This window comes from Ovis aries, chromosome 3 (genome assembly GCF_016772045.2).
Source record: "Ovis aries strain OAR_USU_Benz2616 breed Rambouillet chromosome 3, ARS-UI_Ramb_v3.0, whole genome shotgun sequence".
In the NCBI taxonomy this organism is placed as follows: domain Eukaryota; kingdom Metazoa; phylum Chordata; class Mammalia; order Artiodactyla; family Bovidae; genus Ovis; species Ovis aries.
This window is the reverse complement of record NC_056056.1, coordinates 142,907,724-142,923,107: the sequence shown is the minus strand read 5'-3', so window position 1 is coordinate 142,923,107 and position 15,384 is coordinate 142,907,724. Positions and strand designations below refer to the sequence as shown.

The following is a 15,384-nucleotide window of genomic DNA, read 5'->3' as shown; positions in this document are numbered from 1 at the left end:
GAAAAATAGGTCGCTTGTTTGGAGTCAAGGTGTCAGGTAGCATGCAAGGTGAAGAGCCCAAAGCCATAAACAGTAACAGGCTGTGAAGACTGCTACCACAGCCGTAAACCAAATGGCTGCCTTCCCACATACACCCGATGGGTAGAACTGCTAGTCATGCAGTGTCTTTTTGCCACACTTCCACACATGCAAAACAACACCATCAGCCATCCGCAGCATCACTTTGAACAGAGGACAATGCTAAATCAAGAGACCAGACAGCTGGTTATGCAAAAGGGCAGGAGGGCAGTGCAAGAGAAAGTGGGAATAAAGCTCTCCATTTATTTGGTTTGCCACCTTAAAGTGTATTGTACTTTTTAACTGTTTATGGCTTCAAGCTATAGTGTGTCAAATTTCAGAATGCCTAAATGAAACATCTGCTTCTTTGCATATTCTTAATACATTGAGTAAGACCTCTACTATTGTAGGATGCTTCTGTGTTGTGAAAAAAATTTCTAAATACTTATTCTGTATGCTGGTTGTAAAGGATTTTAAACTCGAAGCCGGGGGCTACCACTTCAGATGGCCTGTGAGCAGTCATCTGGGATTGTCAGCTTTCGGGGAAGGGAGGAGGTAAACAAAATGCTGTTTGGATGGTGAGGGATAACAGCGGGCTGTGCGTTCTGCCCCATTACAGGCATTGTCATCCCACAGTTCTCTCTGCTACAGTACTCACCTCCTGCGCGTTACCCGTGACAGCCTAAAACTCTGGGGAGATGACTGAGATAAAAGAGAAGCTGAGGCAACAGCCATTTTGGTGAACCCTGGATTTAGAAGCTAGTTGCAAAGAAAGAAAAGACTTAGCTATCAAATGGCTAGTGTCTTACAAATTCTTCAGATTTCGTAAGCTTCTAAAACTAGCTACATTATGATTATTGCTTTTTAAAAGTGACTTACCTATCATGAACTAAAGAGTTATTTAAAGTAACATATTAATATTGTTGAGCTTGTGCCTCAGCCGTGTCCCGACTCTTTGAGACATTTTGGACTGTAGCCCACCAGGTTGGTCTGTCCATGGATTTTTCAGGCAAGAATATTTGGAATATGTTGCCATTTCCTCCTCTAGGGTAATGTTGTTGAAATTACCGAAAATAAATTTTCTGAAACCCAAACTGTGATATGATGTTAGGATTATTTTCTCTGATGTCTGATATATATTTATATTAATTTTATTGCAAAAGGGTATAACTGAAATTTCACAAAACCTAAATTCATGAAGAGTTTAAAATAAATTGAAGTTATCTAGAAGCTAGGAGCTGTGAAAGGATACAGAAATATCCTAGTTTCCCTAACCCTTTCAGTTGTTAAGGAGCACACTGGATTCTGGGGCATTTGAGCAGATAAAGGGCCTTTGAAAAGTCAATAAGTAAATGAATATAAATATTGGTTCAAATATGCTCTTTAAAAATAATACTAATTGATTCAACTGAATACAAATTTATATAATTTTAAGTTGCTGGAAAAAGCAGTTTGTGTAGACAGTGTAACTGTTAACCTACTCTCAGAAAGTAATTTTAATGGATCTCTATCAAAGGCATTGGCTTTACCTGAAAGGATAACAAGCTGATAAGGGAAATATATTCCTGTTGTAGTTATGCTTAAAAAGTAATTATTGAATAAAAATTCCTCTTGGAAGAAGAATCGAGAGTGGTTTAGGAGATACTCCTTTTGTTTTATGATAGAGAAGAATATTTATATTTGTTTATTTCCTTTTGAAGTCCTGACTTGACAAGAGCAAAATTTGAGTTTATGGCCTTAAAGGACTGGAATGGGCTTAGGATTTTCATGAATTTAGACAGCAACTAAGGAAGGCTTCCACTCCTCCTGAAAGCAATGGAAACTATTTAAATAATTTAGAGTCAGTGGACAAGGACTACACCATTCTTTTGAGCTTTTTTTAAAAGTTTTATTTTTCAGACTATAAATTATGTTAGTATATGAACACAATTGTCTTGGGGGATTTTGGATGGAACACTCATTAAATTGTTTGATTCCGCTTAGCACCAATGCAGAATTTATAAAAACACAGTTTTTCCTAAACTCAGGCTGAACACTGAATTGTTTATTTCCCATTAGCATAAAATTTACTTATATCAGCTATATTAATGCAAACATAAGAGTTTTATTCTTCAGAGAAGTTAGTTTTGTGATCTAAATTTAGAGCTGCTTCTCAGTTTATCTCATGAGTGATGATGTTATTTTTAAAAAAACATAGAAACAAATGGCCCCTTTGGCTTATCTTCTTAAAGATGTGTACTTACAGAACAGGTATATGCTTGCATTTAATTAGCAGCTCAAAAATACAGAAGAAGGTATTGCTCTTCAAAGATGCCTCTCTAATGAATTTGTAGAATCTGAAGTCCACCTTAAGAGTGCACTTAGGACTTAGATTTTTTTCCCTACTTGCATTTTAAAACTTGCAGATAAGGTTATACAAATAGATTCTCACTTCTACCCATTTATGCATGATTAGTTCTAGATATTTGAGTGAATCAACATTCCTATGGGGAACAGGAATTACATAAAAGTATGTGCTGACATTTTTCAACATTACATTTACTGAAAAAAAAAAGAACTTTTAAACAAATGTTTTCTAATTTATAAGGCATCTGTGCTCCCTCCTCTCCACCTTAGCCTTCTCTTTGTTTATCAATTCTCTTAATCTTAAAATTTTAATACCACCTTTGTGGGCTCAGTTCAGATTTTGATTTATTTTTTAATGGAGTGAGAAATAGAGATCAGAGGGATGTGTATGTCCATGATATTTTAAAGAACTACATATCTTCATAACATCTCTCCATTCTTGATTTTTTTCCATCACTTTCCTTTTCCTGCTTGACTTGTCATTTGTCCTTTCAACTTGAAATACCTCTCAGTATGGGGTTTCCTGCATTCCCCATAATGAACCACATACCTTGGGACAGGAGGTTAACATTAAGCCAAAGACAGAATTGTAGAGGGAGGGGCAGCACGAGGTCATGGCTGCTGATTAAGTCACTAAACAAGTTGGGGGAGGAGTCTCTCTTGAGCTAGTCTGTTGACCTAATCATTCACTTTCTATGAAGTGGTGTAGACACAGTCTATGCCATGCTTTTACTTGTTTTTTTTTCTTAACTTTAGTGAAGGAAAAAAAGAATACGGGCTTCTACCTGTCTCTGAGTCTCTACTGCATGCAAGTTTTTCTGATTTTCAATTCTAAAGCTTGGTTGGTGGCAGACTCCCCTGTAAGATGAACTTCCCTATCTTGTTTCTTGGAATACTGTTGCATTTCCCCTTATATTTCAGAAGGCATGTTTAATCCAACAGCATTGATTTTCTCTGTTATCCTAGTTGTGACTAGGTGGTTAAATTGAAATATGCATCGTTATAGCACATAACTCTCTAGGCTGTTGGGGACTTCTAGAAAGAGTTTTATTGTCATTCTAATCATTTTGTGATCCTTTTCTATATGGAAGCGATCTAAGCTTATATTTCCCAGATAAAGGCAGTTGCATAAATATGGTAAGATAAAATTAGAAAAAGAAGAAAAAGCCTATGTTTATCCATTGCATATTTTTCAGATATTCCAGCTCTCTAGTTCTTATGAGCATGTAATTAAAGGAATCAATGTAGAATCAGTGCATTGCTGTAGAAAAATAAGGAACAAGCATTCTTTATTTTGCAGATGTGCAATTTCATGCATCTTGCCCATGTTATTGTCCTCATAATAAAAAATCATTGGGAGGAAGAGCACTGCTGTCCCATAAATATAAGACAAATTAATCTCAAATACACAGAGACAAATAAATGATTTAAATCTTTACCAAACCTGTCTATCTATGAGATGTTTTAAAAAACAAAATGAATAAAATTTGCATTTATTACCGCTTGGTATAAATTATTTATAACTATAGAATCTTACAGATTAAATAAGCTCAATTTTCTGTGTGTCCAATACCCCTATTGTTCACATGAAGAAATCTTGTGTATGTATGTTAGTAAAAGTACACAGAAGTACATGGAATTCCAAACCTGGGTGCCCTGAGGCCCTAAGGCACAGAGATTTATAAATTTATCCACGGTGATACAGGTTGGGAGTATCTGTATTGGCAGAGCTGACTAAACCCACCTTTCTTGGCTCCTTTCCTTTCTTCTTTTTTTTTTTAAAGGGCTGTATCTTTAAAAGTTTTTTTTTTTTGTTTATTTTATTTATTTGGCTGCACTGGGTCTTAGTTGCTACATGTGGGATATTTTATTGTGGTATGTGGGATCTAGTTCTCTGATCTGGAATTGAACCCGGACTCCCTTCATCACCAGGAAAGTCCCCTGACTCCCCTTTTAATTCTCCTTTGTCATACTTCAAATGTGATTATTTGCAAGACTACTGAATTATTAAATCACTATGTTTCATTTGTGGGGAAGGACAGGAATTTGGACCTCCAAGGAAGATAAATTTTTCTAGTAATTTATTTTGTGTATTTCTTAAATGTCAGCCATGAGGGTATAGAAGACCATGGTGGGTGAACTAGCTCTGGGTGCCCCCATGTGGGTGTGGCCTTAGCACGATTCTGTTTGTCTCTTTCATGGGGACAACTACAAAGAAATAAAAGATGATGAGCCTCATAAAGTTCCATAAACTTTAAGAGAGCTGGGCATTTGTGGATATGGAACTGATACTCAAGAATTCAAGACTTCTCTCTGAGCACACAAGACTCAGCCCACGTGCTTATGTGTATCTCGGTTGTTTAGTCACTAGGTTATGTTCAGCTTTTTTGAGACCTCATAGACTGTACCCCGCTAGCCTCCTCTATCCATGGGATTTCACAGCCAAGAATACTGGAGTGGGTTGCCATTGCTTCCTCCAGGAGATCTTCTCAAGCCAGGGATTGAACCTGTGTCTCCTCCTTTGGTAGATGGATTCTTTTTCACTGAGCCACCAGGGAAGCCCCATGTGTGTCTTTACTAAGGGACAAATGTGAGCTGACTTCTATGAGAGGCCAGCTGTGGAAAGATAGCCACATAGCTATCTGGGTTGTGTGAACCCAGATAATCACCCACACCCACATTAAAACAAGATTTATCTTTTCTTGCTATTAAGTCCTACAGAGAAACTCATATGAAGTAATTAAAAACTTTGGTTTTGTAGATTCAGGTAAATTTATGATTACTGCTTGTTCAGTAGTGATAATATTGTAACATAAGTCAGTTATATGATAAAACTGACTTTAATAATTTTTAAAATGGGTATAATTAATATTTATAAATTCTTAAAGGTCTAAAGAACACTGTAACATTTTTTATGTTTAACAAATATTTTATGAAAAAGTTATATGGTATGCTATTTTGGAAATAGAATCTTTTTTATAAGTTCCCTGGATTTACCTCTCTTAAATGCAGTAAATCTATTTAGGGACAAGGCATTCATACACAAAGCAACCTGTGGGTTCACAGAAAAGAAAACAAATTAATATAAAATAATGTACAAGTAAAATATTATTAAAACAGTCTCTATTTGTAATGATAAAATTCTTTGCATAGTAATCTTGGAATATCACTTGTTACTACTTCTGTGAGTCCTATGTCTCTAGGCAAAGCTAGTGGTTCATAGACTACTTATTCCTCAGGTTTCTGTTGTAATAGAATGATAATAATACTGGTCTTTTTCTTTAAAAGATAAGCTTCTTATATAATACATCTTATGTAAGATAATGCTGTCTTAGTTGTTTCTACAATACACAGTAAATGCTTGCTAGAAGAATTAATTAAAATATTGTTTGAAGTGGTGATCCATTGAAATTTGACAGTCATTTTATGTACAGAGAATTCTATTCAATAGTGGTAATTATAACAATATTAGACCTACTGTACAATTGAACTCATAAAATGTATTAGAGACACTGAGTGAAAGTCATGGACCCAAAGAGGTTGATGAACTTTTCCACTACAATTTCAGTGAGATATTCATATAGGAATTTTATTGTAAAAATGTGAGGCCTTTCATGAGATGTGTTATCCCTGGAAATGAAACTTAAAAAGAAGATAATAGATGTACCAGAATATGCCAGATATTTTACTATTTTGTTTAATTCACTGTGTTCCATAACTTACATATTATTGGCTAAATATTTTAGACAAGAATATCTGTTTTAGATAGAGTATATTCCAAATAGGAAAAGGAGTACATCAAGGCTGTATATTGTCACCCTGCTTATTTAACTTATATGCAGAGTACATCATGAGAAATGCTGGACTAGAAGAAACACAAGCTGGAATCAAGATTGCTGGGAGAAATCTCAATAACCTCAGAAATGCAGATGACACCACTCTTATGGCAGAAAGTCAAGAGGAACTCAAAAGCCTCTTGATGAAAGTGAAAGAGGAGAGTGAAAAAGTTGGCTTAAAGCTCAACATTCAGAAAATGAAGATCATGGCATCCGGTCCCATCACTCCATGGGAAATAGATGGGGAAACAGTGGAAACAGTGTCAGACTTTATTTTTGGGGGCTCAAAAATCACTGCAGATGAAGATTGCAGCCATGAAATTAAAAGACGCTTACTCCTTGGAAGAAAAGTTATGAGCAACCTAGATAGCATATTCAAAAGCAGAGACATTACTTTGCCGACTAAGGTCCGTCTAGTCAAGGCTATGGTTTTCCCAGTAGTCATGTATGGATGTGAGAGGTGGACTGTGAAGAAGGCTGAGCACCGAAGAATTGATGCTTTTGAAGTGTGGTGTTGGAGAAGACTCTTGAGAGTCCCTTGGACTGCAAGGAGATCCAACCAGTCCATTCTAAAGGAGATCAGCTCTGGGATTTCTTTGGAAGGAATGATGCTAAAGCTGAAACTCCAGTACTTTGGCCACCTCATGCAGAGTTGACTCATTAGAAAAGACTTTGATGCTGGGAGGGATTGGGGGCAGGAGGAGAAGGGGACGACAGAAGATGAGATGGCTGGATAACATCACTGACTCGATGGACGCGAGTCTGAGTGAACTCCAGGAGTTGGTGATGGACAGGGAGGCCTGGCGTGCTGCAATTCATGGGGTCGCAAAGAGTCGGACATGACTGAGCGACTGAACTGAACTGAACTGATAGCAAAAATAAGATTTGAACTCAGGCCTGTGTATCTATTAATAACTCCAAAAACTCTAGTAATCTTTTCTTTATAATGCCTGTTTACTCAAGGTAGAAGATTAAATGGTCAAAAAGGCTCTTTTGAGTAAGGCAGAAAACTATCTTAAACAAAACTGTATGAGTAAGTTTTATTTTTAAAAATAAGTATTTGAAACAAAATGTATTTTTTGTGTACTGATGACAAATTAGTTGAAACACTTTGCACATCAGCTTAAATGCTGATTTTCAAGTTTCTCCCTGTTATTGTGGATAGAAAACACTTTGTGCCAGCTTAGCAGTTTTAAGTGACAAATTGCTTATATTAATATATATATCCTCACAGCACTAAAACACTAAAAATTATATGCAGATGTCCAGTATTGCTATTTTCAAAAATAATGACTAATCCATTAGCTAGTACTTGTGGATATAAGGGAAACAAGAGATTTGAGGAAGTTCATTATCACAGAGCAGGCCACGCTTCTCAATTTCTTTTACTGAATCCACCCTTCCAGGGACCTAAAGGAAGCTTTCTGGTTAAACAACAAACAGCGCTGCTCCATCCCAAAGAAGAGTGATTCACTGAGGTGAGGGGTCATTCGGGAACCCAGGTGTCCGTGGCAGCAAGGAGCCTGGCCTTGCCTGTAGAAGGCAGTGGTATCAGTGTCGGTGTCAGACTTCACCTTGGCCTGCGGCGAGTGCTGCTCCCAGCACAGCTGCCCCAGTTCTCTCCATGTGACCTGAGATGCTGGCGACTCCAGCTCCAGGAAGTGGCCTGTGAATCAGAGGACAAACCAGAAGGTGAGGTAGGGCCTGTTTTATGTGATTTTCCTATTTCTGTGCCATGCTCAGGGGGGACTGGGGTCAGTGACAAGAGGTACTTAGAATTCAAGGGGACTGGAATGCAGAGGGTGGGGAAAACTGAGAGGATAAAGCCCCTCGATAGAGTATATTATAGGACTCAAATGCCTTCAGAGGTCAGGGGTCCAGGCAGGTAACTCAAATGACTAGAGAAGGCCATTTTGAAGTAGCTGTTTTGCCATTTAAGAATACAGGCACAGCAAGGCCAGTTCTTTAAGTTTTCTGAGAAACTAGGCATTCATTTTTTTTAATGTGAAATCTATTTGTTTTTAAATATTTGCAACTAAGTTAGAATTTTCTGTTTTGTTTTGTTTTTTACCTTGTTATGTGGCATGCGGGATCTTAGTTTCCTAACCAGGGATGAACCTGTGTCCTGTGCTGTTGGAAGCACAGGGTCCTAGTTGCTGGACCCCAAGTTAGAGTTTTAGAGTAGTGTGAGGTCAAAGAAAATAATTTAACAGGCCCAATTGTTCACCAGTTTGCAAGCTTTGATATAGGGCAACTATTTGAGACTCTGGAGAGAAAGGACTTGCCACATTCCCTCTGATAGATGGATTTCATTGGTCTGCGATGAGTCCCAAGCATCAGATTACCCTAATGTGAAGTTGAGGTTGAGCCCTACTCACTTAATAGGTGGCATGAGGTGATGGAATTCCAGGAGCTGCAAGGCTGTATCAACAAGGCTTCCCTGGCTGCCTTTTCTCCTGCATTCTCTTATGCGGCTTCACCAACAGAGCCATGACTTCAACGATTCCCTCTACCTATGCTTCCCCAACTTAGATTGTACATAAGAATCACTCAAGAGCCTATTAAGACTACTAAACACACTGCAGGAGATTCTGATTCAGTAGGTGGGTTCTGGAATTTGCTCTTAACACCCACATTATTTTACTGTAACACAGATGGTCTGGAGACAACACTTTAGAAACACTGACTCATAATGGGTACTGTTGGCTGGCACATCTGTTATTTCAGTCTGAGTTTCTTGCCTAAGTTATAGGTCTGCATACACAACTGCCTGCTGGAAATCTCCATCGTGTTTACCTGAATATCTCAAACTTATTGTCTGAATCCAAATGTATTATTTTTCTAAAGCTTGCATGCAGATTTATTTTTTTTATTTCATTAAAATGCATCATCATCAACATAGTTGCCCAAGCTAAATACAGGTACAATCTGCATTTGTACCTTTGGTGGGTAGGGACTAGCATTCAGGATGCAAGGGTATATGGTGGGCAATAGCGTGCCCACCAATCAGCTGCTTTCCTATCCAGTTCTTTGTCGTGTCTGCTCAACTATCCTCCTGTGGCTTCCTAAGTGTAACCTAGTTCTTCTGGGACAAGCCAATAATAATAACAACTTAATTTACTGAGGTTTACTCTGTGCCAAGCACTATTCTAAGTGTTTCATATGTATTAACTCAATCTTTTCTTGAAACGACTGAATTCTCTGTCTAGTTTTTGGCAGCTCCATAACTCCACGAGGCTAAATCTGCTCCCCATCTAACCAGTTGCCAACTGGGACGTCTGTTTCAAAATAGATATTGTCGTCTTCTTCCTACAATCATACCACCCACTTAACTACAGATCCCAGGATCTAGGATCCCTGCTAGGGATTCCCCTAGGATCTAGGATTCCAGGGATATTGATGGCTGCCTGAATTGAAATAATTTTTAACTCAGTTCAGTTCAGTTGCTCAGTCATGTCTGACTCTTTACAACCCCATGAATCGCAGCACACCAGGCCTCCCTGTCCATCACCAACTCCTGGAGTTCACTCAGACTCGCGTCCATTGTCCATCGAGTCAGTGATGCCATCCAGCCATCTCATCCTTTGTCGTCCCCTTCTCCTCCTGCCCCCAGTCCCTCCCAGCATCAGAGTCTTTTCCAATGAGTCAACTCTTCGCATGAGGTGGCCAAAGTACTAGAGTTTCAGCTTTAGCATCATTCCTTCCAAAGTAATCCTGGGCTGATCTCCTTCAGAATGGGCTGGTTGGATCTCCTTGCAGTCCAAGGGACTCTCAAGAGTCTTCTCCAACACCACAGTTCAAAAGCATCAATTCTTCAGCGCTCAGCTTTCTTCACAGTCCAACTCTCACGTCCACACATGACCACTGGAGAAACCATAGCCTTGACTAGATGGACCTTTGTTGGCAAAGTAATGTCTCTGCTTTTGAATAAGCTATCTAGGTTGGTCATAACTTTTCTTCCAAGGAGCAAGTGTCTTTTAATTTCATGGCTGCAATCACCATCTGCAGTGATTTTGGAGCCCTCCAAAATAAAGTCTGACACTGTTTCCCCACCTATTTCCCATGGAGTGATGGGACCAGATGCCAAGATCTTCGCTTTCTGAATGTTGAGCATTAAGCCAACTTTTTCACTCTCCTCTTTCACTCTCATCAAGAGGCTTTTTAGTTCCTCTTCACTTTCTGCCATAAGAGTGGTGTCATCTGTATATCTGAGGTGATTGATATTTCTCCCGGCAATCTTGATTCCAGCTTGTGCTTCTTCCAGCCCAGCGTTTCTCACGATGTACTCTGCATATAAGTTAAATAAGCAGGGTGACAACATACAGCCTTGATGTACTCCTTTTCCTATTTGGAACCAGTCTATTGTTCCATGTCCACTTCTAACTGTTGCTTCCTGCATATAGGTTTCTCAAGAGGCAGGTCAGGTGGTCTCGTATTCCCATCTGTCTAGAATTTTCCACAGTTTCTGTGATCCACATAGTCAAAGGCTTTGGCATAGTCAAGAAAGCAGAAATAGATGTTTTGCTGGAACTCTCTTGCTTTGTCCATGATCCAGCGAATGTTGGCAATTTGATCTCTTGTTCCTCTGCCTTTTCTAAAACCAGCTTGAACATCTGGAAGTTCACAGTTCACGTATTGCTGAAGCCTGGCTTGGAGAATTTTGAGCATTACTTAACTCGCGTGTGAGATGAGTGCAATTGTTCAGTAGTTTGAGCATTCTTTGGCATTGCCTTTCTTTGGGATTGGAATGAAAACACATTTTCCAGTCCTGTGGCCACTTCTGAGTCTTCCAAATTTGCTGGCATATTGAGTGCAGCACTTTCACAGCATCATCTTTCAGGATTTGAAATAGCTCAACTGGAATTCCATCACCTCCACTAGCTTTGTTCGTAGTGATGCTTTCCAAGGCCCACTTGACTTCACATTCCAGGATGTCTGGCTCTAGTTGAGTGATCACACATCATGATTATCTTGGTCGTGAACATCCTTTTTGTATAGTTCTTCGGTGTATTCTTGCCACCTCTTCTTAATATCTTCTGCTTCTGTTAGGTCCATACCATTTCTGTCCTTTATCGAGCCCATCTTTGCATGAAATGTTCCCTTGGTATCTCTAATGTTCTTGAAGAGATCTCTAGTCTTTCCCATTCTGTTGTTTTCCTCTATTTCTTTGCATTGATTGCTGAGAAAGGCTTTCTTATCTCTTCTTGCTATTCTTTGGAACTCTGCATTCAGATGCTGATATCTTTCCTTTTCCCTTTTGCTTTTTACTTCTCTTCTTTTCACAGCTATTTGTAAGGCCTCCTCAGACAGCCATTTTGCTTTTGTGCATTTCTTTTCCATGGGGATGGTCTTGATCCCTGTCTCCTGTACAATGTCACGAACCTCCATCCATAGTTCATCAGGCACTCTATCAGATCTAGTTCCTTAAATATATTTCTCACTTTCACTGTATAATCATAAGGGATTTGTTTCAGGTCATACCTGAATGGTTTAGTGGTTTTCCCTACTTTCTTCAATTTAAGTCTTAATTTGGCAATAAGGAATTCATGGTCTGAGCCACAGTCAGCTCCTGGTCTTGTTTTTGTTGACTGTATAGAGCTTCTCCATCTTTTTCTGCAAAGAATATAATCAATCTGATTTTGGTGTTGACCATCTGATGATGTCCATGTGTAGAGTCTTTTCTTGTGTTGTTGGAAGTGGGTGTTTGCTATGACCACTGCATTTTCTTGGCAAAACTCTGTTAGTCTTTGCCCTACTTGATTCTGTATTCCAAGGCCAAATTTTCCTGTTATTCCAAGTGTTTCTTGACTTCCTACTTTTACATTCCAGTCCCCTATAATGAAAAGGACATCTTTTTTGGGTGTTAGTTCTAAAAGGTCTTGTAGCTCTTCATAGAAACGTTCAGCTTCTTCAGTGTTACTTTTGGATTACCATGATATTGAATGATTTGCCTTGGAAACAAATAGAGATCATTGTCATTTTTGAGATTGCATCCACCTACTGCATTTCGGACTCTTTTGTTGACCATGATGGCTACTCCATTTCTTCTAAGGGATTCCTGCCTGCAGTAGTAGATATAATGGTCAGGTTGCCACGTCCCCTAAAACAGTGCAGTGCTAGAGTCAGGCGGGCATTCAGAGATTGTCTGGAGTGATTTCCGTATATTACAGACTTGGAAACTGAGGCTTAGGAGTACATAGTGGCTTTCTAAGGGTAAGAAAGATGTAGGAGAGCTGGAGATCAAACCCCAGGTTTCTGTTTCTGTGATGAATGCTAGAAGGCAAGTTCCCATCATTCTAGGGGAGTTACATGATACAGGGGAGTTTTGCTGTGTATTTTCTGTATCTGCCTACATGTAGAATAGTGCCTGGAACAGTGCAGTGATTGCAAATGTATACACCACAGATGTATCTATCTGTGCTAGGTTGGCAACACAGAAAACCCCTTTGACATGAAGCACTGTTGCTATGTTGCAGGAACATTATGTTTAATGTAGTATGTGGATTACTTAGCACCTCTAGCAAAAATGCAATGAGGGAAATAGAAGGTTGTGGCAGCAAAGACCTACCTTAATTATTCTGTACAAATATCCCTCAAGAGAAATCTGCCCTGGCCACCCTTTCTAAAATTTCCATCTTTCTCCATGCTCTGATTCTGCCTGTTTTTCTTTTTTCTTTTCTTTTTTTTTCCCGTTGAAATGTAGTGGACTTATAATATTATATTAGTTTCTGATGTACAGCACTGTGATTCAGTATGTTTACGGATTATACTCCGTTAAAAGCTATTACCAAGATAATGGGTATAATTCCCTGTGCTATGCAGTATCTTCTTGTTGCTTATCTATTTTATATATAGTAGTTTATATCTCTTAATCCCATGCCCCTAATTTGGCCCTCCCACCTCTACTTTTCTTAATTGCATTTCTCACTGCCTGAAGTTTTATCATTATGCCTTTTGTGTTTACCACCTAAACAGGCTATATGAGGGCATAAGCTTTGTTTTTTTCACCACTACATCAAGAGAAGTATCTGACACAGTAGAACTTCCTGAAAATGATGGTTTTACATTTTGGAATGGAAACTTAAATAACATTCAGCACTTTGGCATTTAGAGGCATAATATACCTCTCCAAATAGAAGCAAAAAAGACTCAGGGCTGTACAATGCTGGAGTCATAATGTGAGAGATTGGATAACATTATTCAGAGGGGTATTTACAAAAAACACTTTACATTAAGTAAATGACTTCTCCCATGTATTTTTACCCTATATTGGACGAATAACCCAGTATTGCAAGTAAAACCATGACATTTGGACAGGGGATACTTGCTTGTTTGTGAATACAAACATAATAGGTTGAATTCCTCCAAAATTCAGATTCACTTGGTAACTCAGAAGTGATTATATTTGAAACTAAGGTATTTATAGTTTTAATTAGTTAAGGATCTTGAAATGAAATCATGCTGGATTTGGGGCAGGTCCTAAATCCAGTGACTGCATCTGATTTATTTATTTATATTTTAAAAAACTTTTCATCTTATATTGGAGTATAGCTGACTAACAGTGCTGTAATAGTTTCAGGTGAATAGCAAAGGGTCTCAGCTATATATATATACACATGTATGCATTCTCCCCCAAACCCTCCTTCCATCCAGGCTGCCACATAGCATTGAGTAGAGTTTCATGTGCTATTCAGTAGGACCCCATTGGTTATCCATTTCATGGAAAACATATACACACATTAATCCCCTCTCTCTCCCCACCGGCAACCATAAGTTCATTCTCCAACCCTGTGAATCTGTTTCTGTTTTGTAAATAAGTTCATTTTTTATCATTTCTTTTTAGATTTCACTTATAAGGATCCAATGACTGTATCTTTATAAGAGAAAAGAGAGGAACATTTGGACACAAAGACACAGCAGAGAAGATGCCATGAAGATCAGAGTAATAGAGCTGACAAGCTGAGGGACACCGGGAACCACTGGGTGTTTCAGGTAAGAAAACATTCTCTCCTAGCGTCTTTGGAGAGAGAAGACCCTGATCAAGATGGTACCTTGACTTCAGAGTTCTGGGCCCTAGAAATATGAGAAAATAAATATCTGTTGTTTTAAACCACCATTTGTGGTAATTTGTCACAGCAGCCTAAAAGACAAATACAATGAGGACAGGAGATAATTTGCTTACTTGTAGATAGAAGGATGTGGATTGTACCATATAAATTAGTCTACAATATTTTGAAGTTAAGTATCATAATACCTAATTCACTAAGTGAAGATAATGCTTTGAGACTTATCCTTTTTTAAAAATTAATTATTATTGAAATATAGTTGATTTACAATATTATATTAGTTTAATGTGCACAGCATAGTATTTTTGCAGATTATACTCCATTTAGGTTATTACAAGATAATGATTATAATCCCCTGTGCTATAAACTATGTCCTGTTGCTTATGTTTTATGTACAGTAGTTTGTATGTTAGCCCCATACTCCTAATGCGTCCTTTCTCCTCCCCTCTTCTCTTTGGTAACCACAAGTTTGCCTTCCATGTCTGTGAGTCTGTTCCATTTTGCATATAGATTTATTTGTATTTTTTAATCCACATATGAGTTATATCATACAGTATTTGTCTTTCCCTGTCCAACCTATTTCCCTGAGTATAGTATTATCTTAAAGTCTAACCTCATAAGGCTTCCGCATTCTCTTCTACAGTGTACAGGCCCATGTAAGGGATGTGCGTGCTCAGCCGCTCAGTGGTGTCCACCTCTTTGCAACCATATGGACTATAGCCCACCAGACTCCTCTGTCTGTGGGATTTTTCCAGGTAAGAATACTGGAATGTGTTGCCATTTCCTACTCAGGGGATCTTCCTGACCCAGTGATGGAACCTGCATCTCCATCCACATTGCTGCAAATGGCATAATTTCATTCTTTTTATGGCTAAAATTTCATTGTGTATGTATACCGTATATTCTTTTCCATGTGAATTTTAGGATTGTTTATTATAGTTCTGTGAAAGATGTCATAGATATTTTGATATGGATTGCATTAAATTTCTGGATTGCTTTGGAAAATATGGCCATTTTAGCAATATTAATTCTTCCAATCCGATAGCATAGGTTATCTTCCATTTTGTATATCATTTTCA

General features: G+C 38.3%; 1 protein-coding gene across 3 annotated transcripts in view; it reads left to right on the top strand.

Moving 5' to 3' along the window:
* The window catches only part of TMEM117 (transmembrane protein 117), a 635,221-nt gene that overhangs the window by 14,727 nt on the left and 605,110 nt on the right, over window positions 1–15,384 (top strand). The window contains exons 2-4 of one of the 3 annotated variants that reach the window (XM_042246833.2): window positions 7,646–7,931; window positions 14,083–14,231; window positions 14,949–15,060. The gene's annotated coding sequence lies outside the window, so the exon portion shown is untranslated. Of the gene's footprint in view, window positions 1–7,645; window positions 7,937–14,082; window positions 14,232–14,948; window positions 15,061–15,384 lie in introns of all 3 variants that reach the window. The other 2 variants (XM_042246834.2, XM_060412709.1) reach the window with 2 other exon arrangements.